The 16,000-nt window shown below is 48.4% G+C and overlaps 1 protein-coding gene across 1 annotated transcript in view; it reads left to right on the top strand.

The window, feature by feature from the left end:
- The first annotated feature begins 1,370 nt into the window (after positions 1–1,370).
- Positions 1,371–16,000, top strand: part of LOC148509057 (protein NKG7-like) — a 31,425-nt gene continuing 16,795 nt past the window's right edge. Inside the window, exon 1 of the mRNA XM_088443634.1 lies at positions 1,371–1,405. The gene's annotated coding sequence lies outside the window, so the exon portion shown is untranslated. The remainder of the gene's footprint in view (positions 1,406–16,000) is intronic.

The raw sequence follows: 16,000 nt of genomic DNA, 5'->3' as shown, positions 1-16,000 counted from the left end.
CAGCTTATTAAAAAAAAAAATACTTACCTTGAACCCCGCTCCTGCATCCAGCGTCGCGTCCGGTCCGCCGGCTGCTCCTTGGAACTATGGGGGAGATGTCATGACGTCTCCCCCATAGTGCCCGTGGGGAGAGCCGGAAGCTGGAGTTCGGGAGAGAACTCCAGCCTCCGGCTCCGGCTACACCGCGTCGCTGCAGAGAAGGAGCCGGGCGCCCGCTGGTAATAAATATTACCAGCGGACGTCCGGCTTGGAGCCTCTCTGCAGCGCCGGGCTGGAGGTCACTGGCACCAGGTACAGCGGCTCACCCGGTGCACGTGCACCTCCAGCCCCCCCCTAGTTGCGGCCCTGTATAAATGTTCTTGGAATGAAGACGTGTACTCTTTACAAGGTGTGAGTTCCCCCCCATTGCTGTGAAAGCTATAAGTGCACGCGTGTGACATGTGCTAGTCATACTGATCTCTGGGTGTAGTGTGATGTTTCTGACCACTTTTGGTAATCTTCTTAGTACAATTATTCACAGCCTCCCCCTTCTTTATGAGAATGTGACATGAAAAGTTCATCAGCCATACCACTCAGGAAGCCGAGGTGGTAGCACTTCCAGCGCTGAATCTAGCAAGGTATGTATCATATATATGCTTTCCAGTTAGCATAGCTGAACAGATAACTGTTATGTGCATTATCACTTAATGTATGTAAAATGTGTGTATGTAACAATGTCACATCCGTGGAGTCCAGTTGTGTGCAGTGCAATTATAACCATGTATGTGTACATTGTGTAAACTTTCCTGCCCTTAAGTTGAAACATAATTAAACGTACCGCAGTCTATTCGCATGCATGAGTTAGTGGTAACATTCCAGCTGCTGTAGAACTACAATTCCCAGCACAGACATTACAGAGCGGTTGGCTCTGCTTTGTTGCTTAAGTAATATAAATACAGTTTATTTTATAAGTCATTAGGTAATTGCAGAGCTATGTCCCAAAATAGTACTATATTCTATAATCAAAGTAATAAAGCAACTGCAAGGATTTGTTGGAGGGGGACACGGGCTGGCGTCATAATTGACATATGTGATAGGATCACTGGTAAAGTTGTCTGTGGCAGGTACATTTGTCCCAGATTCCTGTCTTATGTGTTTTAAAAAACCCCAGGAGAAAGTCTGCAGTGAAGCAGGCTTGAGTCTTGGCTTTTTGAAAAGCCGGTTTGGGACCTGGGGGTTGTGGGTGAGAGGAGAGGGAGGGCTCCACCCACGGCCACTCCAGGTTTTGGTTCTCTTAGCCTGGTAACAGGCTTGATTGGGTTCCCACCTGAGGGTGGCCAATATAAGCCTAGAGTGTTGAGGGCTGATTGTCTCACCTGGGAGAGCAGACAGGGAGTTTGCTCAGAGACACTTGGAAAACCTATCTGTGAGTACTGTGCTGTGCTTTGTTGCTGGTGAAGGCATTAGGCCCTGCCAGGTTCTGGTAGTGAGGGAACCACCTGTGAAGTTAGTGCCCCGACAGGGCTAGGATTTATATTTATGTTTTCTTTATGTTATTTCTGACATTTGTACAATAAAGACTGGCGCCGACCAGCTTGTACTTGCATCCAGACTGGTGTGCTGCTTCCCTGCTGCTGTGTGTGTGTGTGTGTAAGGAAAGAGTCCTCTACCCAGGAGAGGGACCTCCTAATCTGACTGTGTCACACCCCTGAATAGAATTTTCTTAAGAACTGTTTTTTCTGTATCAATATCCGCATGACTGGTTGTACAATATGATATTTCACTTCAATTACAGTGATTGATGTTCATTTGACAGTTTTCTGTGCAGGTACTATGCATCTAATTGATGCACATGAAAACATCTAATTAGCACATTTATTACACTAGTGCACGAGAGAGGGGGAGAGAGGGATTGAGAGAGGGAGGGGGGGAGAGAGGGATTGAGAGAGAAAGAGAGAAAGAAAAAGAGAGGGAGAGAGAGAAAGAGGGAGGGCGAAAGCGATTTTCTGAGCTTCACCAATTGCTCCATACCACAGACCTCTGAGAGTGTCGGGCACTGCGTATTCTGCCAGGGGCGTATCTATAATGGGTGCAGGGTACACGGGCCCCTGGGTCCAGGGGGACCCCGCACCGCACACCCTGCACCCATAATATTACTTACCTCTTCAGAGTCCCACGTCGGCGCGGGGGTCCGGCGCTGTAAAACGATGGGAAAATGGCCGCGGTGGCCATTTTCCCGTTGCATGCGCAGTACAGGAAAAATGTCCGTCGCGCCCATTTTCCCGGTGACCAGTGCATACACTATAGACTCTGGGCACACTCTAGTGCCCATAGTCTATAACTCCGGCACTGGCCACGCACAGCTCAGTGTGCTGCCGGCCGCCGGGCGGAGAGGAGGGGGCCCGTGCACACGGGCCCCCTCCTCTCTAGAAACGCCCCTGTATTCTGCATTAGTTTGCCTAACACAGGGATGTCTCCTACATTAGGATTTTGTTAAATAGACAGATACTTCTCCTCTCATGATGTAAGGCATGATAAGCAGCTCCATAACATCAACTTCTATACGTTGGGCTGTTTGAGAAAGTGTCATCTGCTGTCTTCTCCTCCCCGCTCCCAACCAAGGTGATGGGTACTCACCAAATGCAAAGTTTTTAGTGCAACAAATATCTGCACACAAATTAATAGTAGATAGTTAATTGATTACTAAATGACCCCGTAAGATAGCGTGATATTGGGTATTCTCACAGACGGGGATGCAGCCTTAACAACTAGGATTAGACTTGAAACGTAGAAGAAAGAGAGTGGTTGTATATAAAATATTATTATATACAGTACAACCACTCTCTTTTCAGCTAATCTATCAGGAATGGCTTTTAGTTAGGTATTGGATCAGGGGCAGTTTAAGAAATGAGAGGGCCCATGTATAGCAGGGTCCAGACTGACCCCCTCCCCTCTGGAAACGCAGTAGACTCTGGCTTTGTGCCGCAGTCAATTGCACATCTGCAGATCCCCGGGGACATAAGCGCCTGTGACTTCTCTACTGCACATGAGCAGAACACCAGGCAAAATGGCCACAGCGGTACTCTGCAGTGCTGGGCGACGCGGGATCCCGGAGAGGTGAGTATAATTATATGGGTGCAGCGTGTGCCTTATGGGTCCCCCTGGACCCAGGGGCTCGTATGTACTGCACATTCTGGACCATACATGCCTACTCTCCTGATTTGGCCGGGAGCCTCCCGAAAATCGGGTGGCGCTCCCAGCCCCCCGGAAAAGTAGGCAGTTCTCCCGACTTCTTCAGTCCCCCCGCAATGTAGCGCTAAACCCCCGCTGCGGAGGGGCTGATGACGCGATTCGCGTCATCATAACCCCGCCCCCTGCCTCGGCATTGTGTAGCAGGGCGGAGCCTAAATGATGTGATCGTGTGGCTCCGCCCCCAAACCCCTCCCCTAAACACTTGTAATGTGTCCGGCCACGCCCCTCTATACAGGCCCCGCCCCCCTACTAAACCGACCTGGCTGCTTCCTCCCGGAGGAAGCAGCCTGGATGTAGGCAAGTATGTCCTGCGCCCATTGTAGATATGTTAATGAATTGGTTATTCCACCCAAAAACATCATTTCAGACTTCGGTGGAAGGGCTCACAGTCATTGAGGTCTTTGTACCCCTGTGTCAGTATCATACAGTAGTTGCCAAGCATCTAAGTATCATCTTCAGAGACACAATGCTGCTGCCAGACTCCTGTCTGTAAGTAGCCCGGGCTTGGTGCAGTCTCAGTGCATCGCCATGCAGCCTTATCATGATGTGTCTATTTAGTGTGGTTGTGATGTCATTTTTCTATGCTAATTTAATATCAACTGCTTGTTGTATACACAGTAAGATACTAGTGTTCATTCTAGCAGCCTGCACCTATCACAACCCGTGCAGTACCTTTTTCCTGCCTGGGGTGTCGCTCTCTACACTGGTGCTTCTAGCCAGGGGCGTATCTATAATGGGTGCAGGGGGGTCCCGCACTGCACACCCTGCACCCATAGTATTACTTACCTCTCCGGAGTCCCACGTCGGAGTGAGGGTCCGGCGCTCTAAAAACGACTGGAAAATGGCCGCCGCTGCCATTTTCCCGGTGACCTGTGCATACTCTATAGACTCTGGGTGCACTCTAGTGCCCAGAGTCTATAACTCCGGCGCTGGCCGCCCACAGCTCAGTGCCGCCGGACAGAGAGGAGGGGGCCCGTGTCGGAGACTGCACACGGGCCCCCTCCTCTCTAGAAACGCCCCTGCTTCTAGCACACTCAGCTAAAGCATCAAACTGCTGAATATACAGACCAGAGTGTGCTAGAAGCACCAGAGCAGAGTGCGACACCCCAGGCAGGAAAAAGGCTGGGTACAGGATGCCGGCCCTTTAGATCCCGGCGATCAGAATCCTGATACCGGCATCCCGACAGGGTTGTAATACTGATAACGGCCAGTAATTACCCTAACCCAACCTCTACCACTACCCCTAATCCAGAGGCATATCTATAATGGGTGCATATGGGTGCACATCTCGCACCCATATTTTTAATACTTACCTCTCCGGAGTACCGCGTTGGCAGTAGCTGCACCATACATGCAGGCGTAGTAGGGAAATCACCGGGAAAATGGCTGCAGCACCATTTTCCCAATGCCCTGCGCATGCGCGCTTGACTCTGGGTACAGATAAGTGCCCAGAATCTATTGCTACCCTGGATTGAGTAGGGGACCCCGGACGGAGACTGCACATCGACCCCCTCCTCTCTTAATGCCTCCCTGCTCTAAACCTAACTCTCCCTCCCCGCACCTTAAACCTAACCTCCCCCATAGTATCTAACCCTAACCCTTCCCCCTAGTGCCTAAACCTAACCCTCTCCCCAAGTGCCTAACCCTAACCCTCTCCCCCTAGCGCCCTAACATTGAACCGCGTTGTGAGTGACAGTGAATTTACATTCCGCACGCCGGACACGGCACATGCGAAGGGGGCAAACATTGACATGCTTACGAGCGCTGTGCGCTTGCGAGCGGTTCTAAATCAGGCCCATAGTCCCATCTGCAGTTCTGTACGGCAGATCCGATGATGCAATGAACGACGCGATGCAGTTACATGCAGCATGTAACCCATACACCGTGCCGTCGCACACCGGATCATGCAGTGTGTAAGGCGCTCACGATATATCATTGCATCGCGCCATCATTGTGTCACACCATCGTTTGGTGTGTACCCGGCTTCCGAATCAGCAACATCATCTGCAACCAGCGAAACAGTCTAATTTGCACCATTGTCTTGTGTCCAGCAATCACTACTGTAATCACTTCCCTCCAGCTAAGGAAAGCACTCTCTGCTGCAGAGAATGAAGCGGTCAGTAATGGTGGGTACACACTACACGATATGCTCCCTGAGCGATATCGTGTAGTGTTGTCCCCAGCAGGCTGTGCTCAGTCTCGTTCAAGACATTGAGCACAGCCGCTGAACGATATCATTAACGATATAGTTCAGCGCCAGGCTCTCTCCCCCATTCCCTGACATGCAGCAACCTGACGAGATCGTCAGGTTGGCCTGCATTTCAGCCCGATGAACGATGATGACGAACGACCCGCGGGAACGCGCGTCGTCGTCATCGTTCATCTTTTTGGGGTTAGAAATGGACGATAAAGTGGACAACTTAACGATATCGTTATCGTTCAGTCGTCCACTTGATCGCCCAGTGTGTACGCACCTTAAGACACTGCCTTGGACTACAGTGCTATGCTGTGGGACACAGGTCAGAACAAAAAACAAATTTGGCAAGCCATAGCGATAACGCACAAAGCTTTACCAAGGAGTAGCAATTACTTCTACAATAACTCAAAAAAGTTGACTTTTTGTGCAAACTTTTTCCTGTACAAAATAAACTAAACAGATTCTGATAATAATACTTTATGGGCCTGATTCAGACCCGGACGCTATGCTGCGCTCGCTCGCATTGAGCGATTTTTCGCAATCTGCGCATGCGTATGGGAAAGTGCTCACCCGTAGCCCGCAGTCGGGCCTCTATTTTGAGTGACAGATAGTGCCGTTTGTGGGTGGTAACAGGGGAAGTTGTTTGAAAACGGGGGTGTGGATGTGCGAATGCAGGCGTGTCCGACATCAGAACGGCGTTTAATGGGTGTGCATAATTAGCAAAGTAGCGTCATTACACACGTGACTGGGTTGTTTTTTAGCCTGAACTGCTCGCAATGTTGTGGTGGGAAAAGTCTACCACAAGCGCTGCGAGCAGCTCCGATGGCTCTCCATGTTCCCGATTAATCCTACAACTGCCGGAGATGACGTGTGTTGCGAGTGGCAAAGGGGCATCTTTATACAGGTGCGAGCGCATAGTGCGGCCGCTCGCTATTACTTAGTGGGCGGCTTTACGCGACGCAGTGCGAGCGCTTGATTTAAATAGCCAGCCCCTTTTAGCCAGAGAGCGGCCGCAAATAGCGTCCGGGTCTGAATCAGGCCCTATATTCCCTAGATGTATGCTTAACCACAAATATAAATGCTACGATTCTGAAGTCAGTGTCACTTTAACCACGTAACTGGCATGGTGGCACGGGATGCTATAGCAGATTTTGTTGGCATGGTCGCATCCCATGTGAACGCGCCGTTGCGCTGCATCCCCCGGCTGTGATTGAGAAAATACTCCTCCTGCTGATGTCACGGTCTGTAACCGCCAACATCTCTGCTGAAAGCGCGCCCCAGAATGCCGCGGTAAAGGAGGATGGGGGGGGTAGGAGGGTAAATGCAGCACTTAAGAATTAGTGTCCTTGGGGGAAGGGGCTGGATTATACATATGGTGGGGTTTTTAGTGCCACAGTGGGGGCTACCATAAACAGCGCTGAGAGGTCAAAATCCAATGGGAGACACAGATCCCAAATGTGCAGCTGTAATATTCCAACGAAGCTGTCTTATTTTCTCATAACTCCAACGTGGATTATCATGATATGAGAAACAAAATACAAAAAATGGGTTACGTAACTATTAGGATGTACACAGTTACTGAAGGATGAGTCCACTGATTCCCAAGGACGTGCTCAGTAGTAGAATACACCTTTAGTGCATAGCAGAGCAGCGTGTATGCTTCCCCCAACTTCCCCCCCCCACGCGGGACACTGAGGCCCGCGGGTGGGACAGTCCCAGAAAAACGGGACTGTCCCGCTAAATGCGGGACAGTTGGGGGGTATGTAACACTGACTTACCCCTGTTATAGGATCAAACCGGCACTGGTATCCACAGCGCCATATTGTCCATACTGCATAAAGTTTTATAGTGATCGTATCATAGCTCATGTGACCAATTGTTGCAACCGGGAGATAGCGGACTTCTTAATCACTTATCTGGTTTAAATAACTGGGAAGCAATAGTTTTTACATTCGTTTTTAAATCTATTTTTTTCTTTGAATTAAACTTTATTGCATCTGAACAATTGGTCACATGAGCTATGATACCATCACTATAAAACTTTGGGCCTGATTCAGAGCCGTTCGCTATTTGTGGTCGTTCGTTCAAAAACAAGGGGTGGCTATTCAAATGATCCGTTCGCAAATTGCAGTCTGTTCCCACCTCTAAGTCTGAACGAGCGAGCAAAACATACGCTCGTTTTTTTGATAAAAACGCCCCCTGGCCGCACGCACCATACGTCATGTCCGCTATTTATTAGATTAATCGAGTACATCATACAGCGTATGAACTGCTCGCTATTCTTGTGGTTGGTGTTTTCAACCGCTATTTTGCGAGCAGTTCTGAGTTAAAAAAAACCAAGTGACGTGGTCAATGACGCTGCTGTATTAATTATGCACTCCCTTAAAACGCCCGTTTTGACCTTTAAGCACGCCTGCGTTCGGATCTCCACTCCCCGTTTTCAAGCACCTTCCCCTGTTACCACCCACATATGCCTCATTCTGTCACTCAAAATAGCAGGCACTCGCTATATTGCGTACCAACGATTTTCGGCCGCACTGACTGGTTCGCGCATGCGTACTAAAAACCGTACGCATGCGCAGATGTGCGAACATCGCTCGGAACGAGCGTACTGCCGCTAGCGAGTGGCTCTGAATGAGGGCCTTTATGCAGTATGGACAATATGGCGCCGTGGATACCAGTGCCGGTTTGGTCCTATAACAGGGGTAAGTCAGTGTTATGATGTAGATGTGTGACTGAGATGTTAATAGGAGATTTACACAGTATTCATTTTTATAGTCACTCCACTTGATAAAGACGCCAGCGAGCGTTGAAACGCGTTGTGAGTGACAGTGAATTTAAATAGAGCAGCCGGGTTCTATACCATCTGTAAAGCTCATGGATTAAGCTTGTTACCATCTGGTACGGATGTATTATTGCTTATATATATATATATATATATATATATAAAAAATTTTTTTTTTTTTTTTAAACATTAAAAAGTGATTTTTATCTACATCCTGAGTTTTCCTTCACTTTCATATATGTGACCAACGGGAAGGTGAGGAAAAAAATATACGGAGAAAAGAAGCCTTTATGAGCCTGTAATATGTCTTGCTGATGTAAGCTTATAGTAAGCATTACTTCATGTATCGTCTGCTACGTGCACTAAAGGTGTATTCTACTACTGAGCACATCCTTGGGAATCAGTGGACTCATCCCTCAGTAACTGTGTACATCCTAATAGTTACGTAACCCATTTTTTTGTATTTTGTTTCTCATATCATGATAATCCACGTTGGAGCTATGAGAACATAAGACAGCTTCGTTGGAATATTACAGCTGCACATTTGGGATCTGTGTCTCCCGTTGGATTTTGACCTCTCAGCGATGTTTATGGTTTTCTCTGTTGTATCTATGTATGTATATGAAGGGGTGTTTCATTTTTTTAAAACCAGAGCTGCTGTGAGGTGTTGCGCCCTATAATTTAGTGTGTTTTTTTTCGTTTTACAGTGGGGGCTACGCAGAAAACCAAATGTTCCAAATGTAATAAATATTTATTAATACGAGAGAAAAAGTTATTGTGCAGAAAACAGTTTACAGTTGCGTGTCGCAGTTCCCATCAATATAACGCGTTTCACAGGTTGCTGCCTGCTTCATAAGATATGGATGGGATTCTTGTCAGAGCAGATCCAATCAAGAAAATAACCGTCATATATTTTGCTGCATACAGAGCCGTCTATCCTGTCAGCATACCAGAAGGGTCACACTCTAACCCCATGCTTATACAATCTATACAGAATACTTCTGCAAATGGCTCCCCACTTCTGACTAAATATGTCATTGTGGTTTGCAGCCCATTGACTGAGTATTAATATTAACCACACAAAGCCTTTACCAAGAACGCTGCATATACTGTAAGTGTCAATTTATAAGCCTGCTCTAACCAGAACCTCATAGTTCCTATTTTGCAAAGTGTCTACTTGGCGTTGTTGCTTTGTAGTAATGGTGGTTTGAACTCTAATAATGCACTAACCAGTAGAGAGATTTACAGAATAGAGCTCCTTTAAAAGGACCATTACAGAAACATTCAGAAATATACATGTATCACAAAAATAATAGGTGGCGCTTATCGCACAGGACGACACTCACAGACGCTTAAAATCTATTTAATTTATATAAAAATCACATAACAATAAAAATTATTCTAGATTCCTATTAATAAATGCACATAGAACATATATTAAAACTCCACACTGGTGTCCGGGACCTATAGGTGGGCTCTGCAGATGTATAGAGTAACGGATGCTGTTCATGTATATTTCTAAACAATGAACAACGAGTAAAACCTGGCACCAGCAGGGGTATATATACATAAGTATATATTTCATTGTATGAGTCACAGGTGATTATGGCTGCTCACCTATAGAGAGGTTTTGCCAATCCCCTCACACCGCAAAAAGTATCACAAAGATAATAATAGGTGGCGTTTATCACACACTCACTATTATAGTAGATTATAGTATAGTATAGTATAGTAGTATACTATAATTATGGTAGATTTTATCCCTCTGCGAGTGTCGTCCTGTGTGATAAACGCCACCTATTATTATCGCTGTGATACTTTTTGTGGTGTGAGGGGATTGGCAAAACCTCTCTATAGGTGAGCAGCCATAATCACCTGTGACTCATACAATGAAATATATACTTATTTATATACCCCTGCTGGTGCCAGGTTTTACTCGTTGTTCATTGTTTAGAAATATACATGTGCAGCATCCGTTACTCTATACATCTGCAGAGCCCACCTATAGGTCCCGGACACCAGTGTACTAACAATTAGGCCCATGGCGGAGCTGGGGGTGGGTGCACCTACTACAGTATACTCCACCAGCGGAGGGAACAATGAACTGTCCACACTGTTAATGACATGCCATTTTAAAGCATGAAATAGGAGAAGACCCAGTGAGCGACTTCACTGTTCATAAAACCACAACAGGGAAGTGGTGGGAGACCTCAGCTGGGCACTGGTGATGGTGGTGCATCTCTCTCATAGATCTTACAAAGACATGAAGTTCTTTTAATGAAGGAAAAATAAGCATTTGTACAGGGTCAACCAGAAGACGAGGCTCAACTTGGAGAGACCATGGGTAGGAAAGTCCATAAAGAGCTTGTACATCATCTCCTCACTGGTATCCTAAAAAGATAAGAGAGCCCTGAGTGTCATAAATAAGAGCCTCCTCTCTCGGGTAATAGATCAACTAAAGATCCACTGGATTAAATAATTAAAAAAAAGAATACTAATAGCCTCAAATGTAACCTAGGGGCACATAGGGTTTTGCAGTCTTTTGCGATGAACATCGGCGTCGGATTGCTGTCTAATAAGTATTTACTAACCATTGGATTTGAGCGTACATAGAAGTCAAACGGCAATGTCCTTCGTATATGTTCTGCCTAAAACCCTATTGGTTTATCCGTTTCCTATGGTAATTCGCAGTAGATGATCTGTGCAGGATTCGTTTTTTTTATATTAAGACTGTGCAGTGATCTGTGCAGTACTTCACACCAATTATTATTTGGGTGGGTTTGCCTTTGGGTTTTGCAGCGGATTCTAAACCTGATGCTTAGTAAATCCAGGTTTTCTATTGTTGTCAGTATAAAATAATGGATAGTAGGTGCAATGGTTTATTCCTGTCTAAAGTTGGATTTTCCTTTAGTAAATCTCCGGTCTGCAAATCTGACGGAAGTTTGCAGAAAAACCCCTAGGGGTATATTTACTAAAGTGAGAGTTTTTAGAAGTGGAGATGTTGCCCATAGCAACCAATCAGTTTCTACTTAACATTTTAACTAGCACCTTCTAGAAGATAATAGCTAGAATCTGATTGGTTGCTATTTACAACATCTGCACTTCTAAAAACTCTCACTTTAGCAAATTTCCCCCCTAGTCTCAATCATAGAATTGCAGTAAAGGTGATTACTCTCTCCTAATAATGCAGTTGCTTATACATGAAACCTGTAACTTTTACCAAACCCAATGTTTTTTCTTTCCAGCATCCTTCTAAGCTCTGTGATACAAGATAAAGCCGATTGCTGGATACAGCTGTGTCCAATGCAGAGAGCACCTCTGATTTATGTCATGTCTTACATAAGCCTTATGGGCTATTTCTATCATTCGGACTGTACAATCTAATCAAATACGGCTTTTGTTACCCATTGCACATGCGTGAAAGCTGCGCTGCGCAGGGATTATTTTGCAATCACATTCGCACAGAAGATTCACTTGCAAAGTGAGTGACAGGTAGTTAACGTTTGAGGCAAGGCCGGCTCCAGGGGTAGCCGTGCCCTGGGCCAGCTCTGTGTAAAGCGCCTCTAGTCACAAGCGACCGAAAATGGGAGTGTGGTCTAATTATCATAGGCCACTCCCCCAAAGTGACATTATTTGGAGGCGTGCCCGCATGGCATGCCCACCGTGTAATGTCAGGCTGGGGGAGAGCCCAGCACTCCGTCACTAGCTGGGCTTCCCCCAGCCCTCTCCCGGCACTGAATGGATGCCGCGGTCCGGCGATTTGACCACGCGCGGGACACTTCGGCCCACTGGTGGAAGTGCCGGACAGTGCTGTCCCGCTGAAATCGGAACGTTGGGAGGGGGTACGCCATCTATGGGGCGGCGCCCCTGTTCGACCGCATTGGTCGAACACCCCAAGAGCCGGCCCTTGTTTGAGGGAGGTAACGGGGGGGTAGTTAGAGAAACGCGGACATGTCGGATTGTTTAAACACTGTTTTCTGGGTGTGCATAAATTAGTCACTGCGTCCTTGCTCGCAGCAGGAGAGCCCTCTGTGTGCGTGGAGACGCGCTGTGTCTGCAGCAGCTTAGACTTACTCAGGAGACTGATGGTCGCCGGATCTGCGTTCCATGTTTCCGGTTTTCTGCGTGAGCGACGGATGTGAGAGGCTGTCAGTGGGTGTCTTTAAGCACTGGACAGCGAGTGAGTCATTTGCATATTTTGACAATTGCGATCCGTGAGATATCGCAGCTGCGATGATATTTTAATCAGGCCCTATGAGTGTGGAGACCTCCTTCTATACTGGGAGGGCACCTCAGGGTTACTGGCATAGGGCTGGTGACTCTGTGGGGTAGAAGGAAGGGCAGCGTTATGTCTGCCCCCTTCCAGTTGCTAGCAGTTCTGGGGCTCTTCTCAATCCTCCTGGCCTGTGGGGGCAACGATAAATAACAAGATTGTGACCTCGGAGTGGCAACTCTAATCCGATCCTTGCATGTGGGGATGCATTCGGCATCCCAGTGGTCGGGATGTTGACGCTTACATTACCGGCGCCGGCATCACGACCGCTGGTTTGCTGAAGGTAAGTAGCAGGGTTGGGGGGAGGGTAAGGGGTTAGGGTTGGGTACTAGGGGGAAGGTTAAGGTTAGGCACTAAGGGGGGAAGGTTAGGTTTAGGGTGTGGGGAGGGGGAGGTTAGGTTCAGGCACTAGGTTCAGGTTAGGTTCAGGTTAGGTTCAGGCACAGAAGAATATGACTCAGAGATGGACGCAATTCCGATATTTAATCTGCGCATGCGTCAAAGTACATGAGCGTCGTCGCTTGCAGCGACTATTTACCCGAAGTGTGATTGACAGTCAGGGAGCGTTTAAGGGAGGTAACGGGCAGTTGAGTGTCGAGACCATATTCAGGGGCATGTCTCAGCCTGCAGCTCCGATCCGGTGCGCAATAAAAAATGGCTACGGCGTTTTAGTACATGTGGCATTTTGCGCAACCACAGGTTACTAAGAAGGCCGATTATCAAAGGATCTGCTTCCGATGCTGCATCTCTGTACAGAGACGTTTGTATTTGCAAATGCCGGCGGCTGCGACATTTGCATATTTTCACCCATGGGTCACCGCAGCCGGCCGATGTTACGCAGATTATCCGATGCTGTGTTGGGCAATGCAGCTTGGATAGGTAATGCACAGGTGGCGTGATGCCTCCTGCTGCATTACCATATCTGCAAGGGTCGCAAATTGCAATTACGATCCTTGCAGAATCAGGCCCTAAGTGTCTATAAATAAGGTAATCATATACCTGGTGCATCCAGATGACATCAGGTCAGGTAGCTGAGGGTGATAACAAATGTGCAGTCAGGTGGGCTGTAGTACCAGGTGGTAAGGTCATTCCCAGCACTTACCGCTCCATCCCCAGCCTGCCCAGCCATGAGAACGGCGCCAACCACGCCTTCACGGCGACCAGCTCAGCCTCCTCCACCCGTCGCCGGCCCAAACTGCCACGTGACCTGCATGCCACACTGTCAGGGCTGCAGTCAGAAATTGTGGGACCCTGGACAGATAAAATAGACAGGGCCCCCCTTTGCCACCCAGGGGTGTGTCAGCTAGAGGAGGTGCATCTTCCCCCACCCATGGGGAGTGTCATTCCCTACCCTCATCTTCCACTTCTTTTATTTTATAATTATCTTTTTTTTTTATGAATCTTTTTTATTTTTTTTGTATAATGTGACACTTTTGGCCCTGCTCTTACAGGCGTTCCCTCTCACTGTGCTCCCGCAATAACTGGTCTCCTGTAAATGTATTACAGGTTGAGTCTCCCATATCCAAATATTCTAAATTACAGATTTTTTTTTTTAGCATGACTAGAGATAGTGACACCCAGGGCCGGACTGGCCATCGGGCACTTCTGGCATTTGCCAGAAGAGCGATGGCCTAAGGTCCGGCTTGAGGAGGGGGAAAGGAAAAGTCCCCCGCCCTCAACGCCACGGCTCCGGAATGACTATAATTTCATGGAAATGGAGGGGTGGAGGCAAGTATGGGCCAGCGGCTGCTGTGCTGGGCCGGGGAGAGACGGGGGCGTGACTCGTGGCACGCCCCCTTGATTAAACCACGCCCCCCTTTACACACGAATGCAGGGCGGAATGCCAGGACTGAAATACAGCCCCTGTCCGTCTCTGGTGACACCTTTGCTTTTTGATGGTTCAATGTACACAAACTTTGTAGAACAAACTTTGCTGAAGGTACAAAATTATTAAAAAAATATAGTATAAAATGACCTTCAGGCTGTGTGTATAAGATGTATATGAAACAAATATCTTCCCATACTACTACACGGATACCTGACACTTACACAGCAGCATAGTAATGCCGGGGCAGACACAGGGGCTGGGTTACTTATAAGTTATACCAAGTAATGGGTAGATAAAAGCGGTAATGGTTAATGCCATCAGTTACAGCTGCAGTTAAACAAACAGTTAATCATACTTGCCTACCCTCCAGATTTGGCCCGGGAGCCTCCCGACCCCCCGGAAAGGCAGGCCGCCAATCCGCCCAAACCCCCTGCAGTAACACTAGAAACCCCTGCAGCAGGGGGATCCCGGTGAAGCGATTTGCGCTGAATTGCGTCATCATGGCCCTGCCCCCTGCTTCACAATGCCGTTAATATCGGCATGGTGAAGAGGGCCATGCTCCGCCCCAATGCGGCATCATCGCAGTGCCACGCCCCCTTTTTGCGCAACACGCCCCCCCCTCTCCTGTCATGGAAGCTGAGAGTCAGCAGGTATGCAGTTAATGTATAACAAAGTTTATAGCCCTTTTCAGAAAAAGCGTGATCCCTCCTGCCTGCATCAGGCAGTAAGCGTAGAGCCTGTCCCTACTTTGCCCTAAACAGGAACATTTCTTTAGCACCTCAGTCTGTGGGCCTGATTCAGAGCTGGACGCTCTGACCAGAGCGCTCGCTCTGAATCAGGGCCCTCCTCCATGAAAATGGAGTGGCCTCCTGGCCGCTCGTATAGCTGTGGGTGACCACCCACAGCATATGCGAGCGGCCATGATGATGGTCGCGATGGTCTTGACCATCGCGACCATCGGACTTGCGATGAAGACCCTGCGGTAGGGTCTCCCTGCTACAAGCCCTGGAGTGATTTTGGCTCTATCAGAGCCAAAATCACTCCCACTGACATCACTAGTGATGTCAGTGGGGCCGGCTTCAGACGGTAGGCGTTCCCATGGGAACGCCTCCGTCTGGCAGGCACGCCCCCGGCATGCCCACCAAAGGGGGCGTGCTGTCAATCAACATCGACAGCACGCCTCCTTTGGTGCGAGACCCGGAGCGATGGAGAGCCCGTCGCTCCCCGGGTCTCGCGCATGTGCACGACGGAGCTCCCTCCGTCATGCGCATGCGCAGTGGGGAACATCGACCCGCTTGCGACCGTACTGCTGCTCGCGAGCGGGTCTGAATGACCCCCTGTGTCCTGAAAGCTGCAAATCACAGCAGCATGACCAGACGGTTAGGTCTAGAACGAGGTGCTGTAAAGCACCTCTGACGTCACAGCCACGTGACCCGCTGCAAAAGAGGGGCAAGGTTCAGAAGGGGGGCCAAAAGTGTCCCCTCGCTTTGCTCGCCACACTTCGGGCACGGTGGCTTACTTCGCTCGCCAGAGGTTTATATTCCCCCTCTATGCCCACATGGATAGTAACACAAGTAGCGGTCTGGTCCTGCCGCAGCAGTCACATGGTTGTGACGTCAGAGGTCCTTTCTCCAACTTGGTTATGCTGTCACCAACAGCCTGCTGGGACATGTAGTTCTGCACATA

Source organism: Taudactylus pleione, unplaced genomic scaffold, assembly GCF_031769625.1.
Source record: "Taudactylus pleione unplaced genomic scaffold, aTauple2 ptg000332l, whole genome shotgun sequence".
In the NCBI taxonomy this organism is placed as follows: domain Eukaryota; kingdom Metazoa; phylum Chordata; class Amphibia; order Anura; family Myobatrachidae; genus Taudactylus; species Taudactylus pleione.
This window is presented reverse-complemented; position numbering and strand designations above follow the sequence as displayed.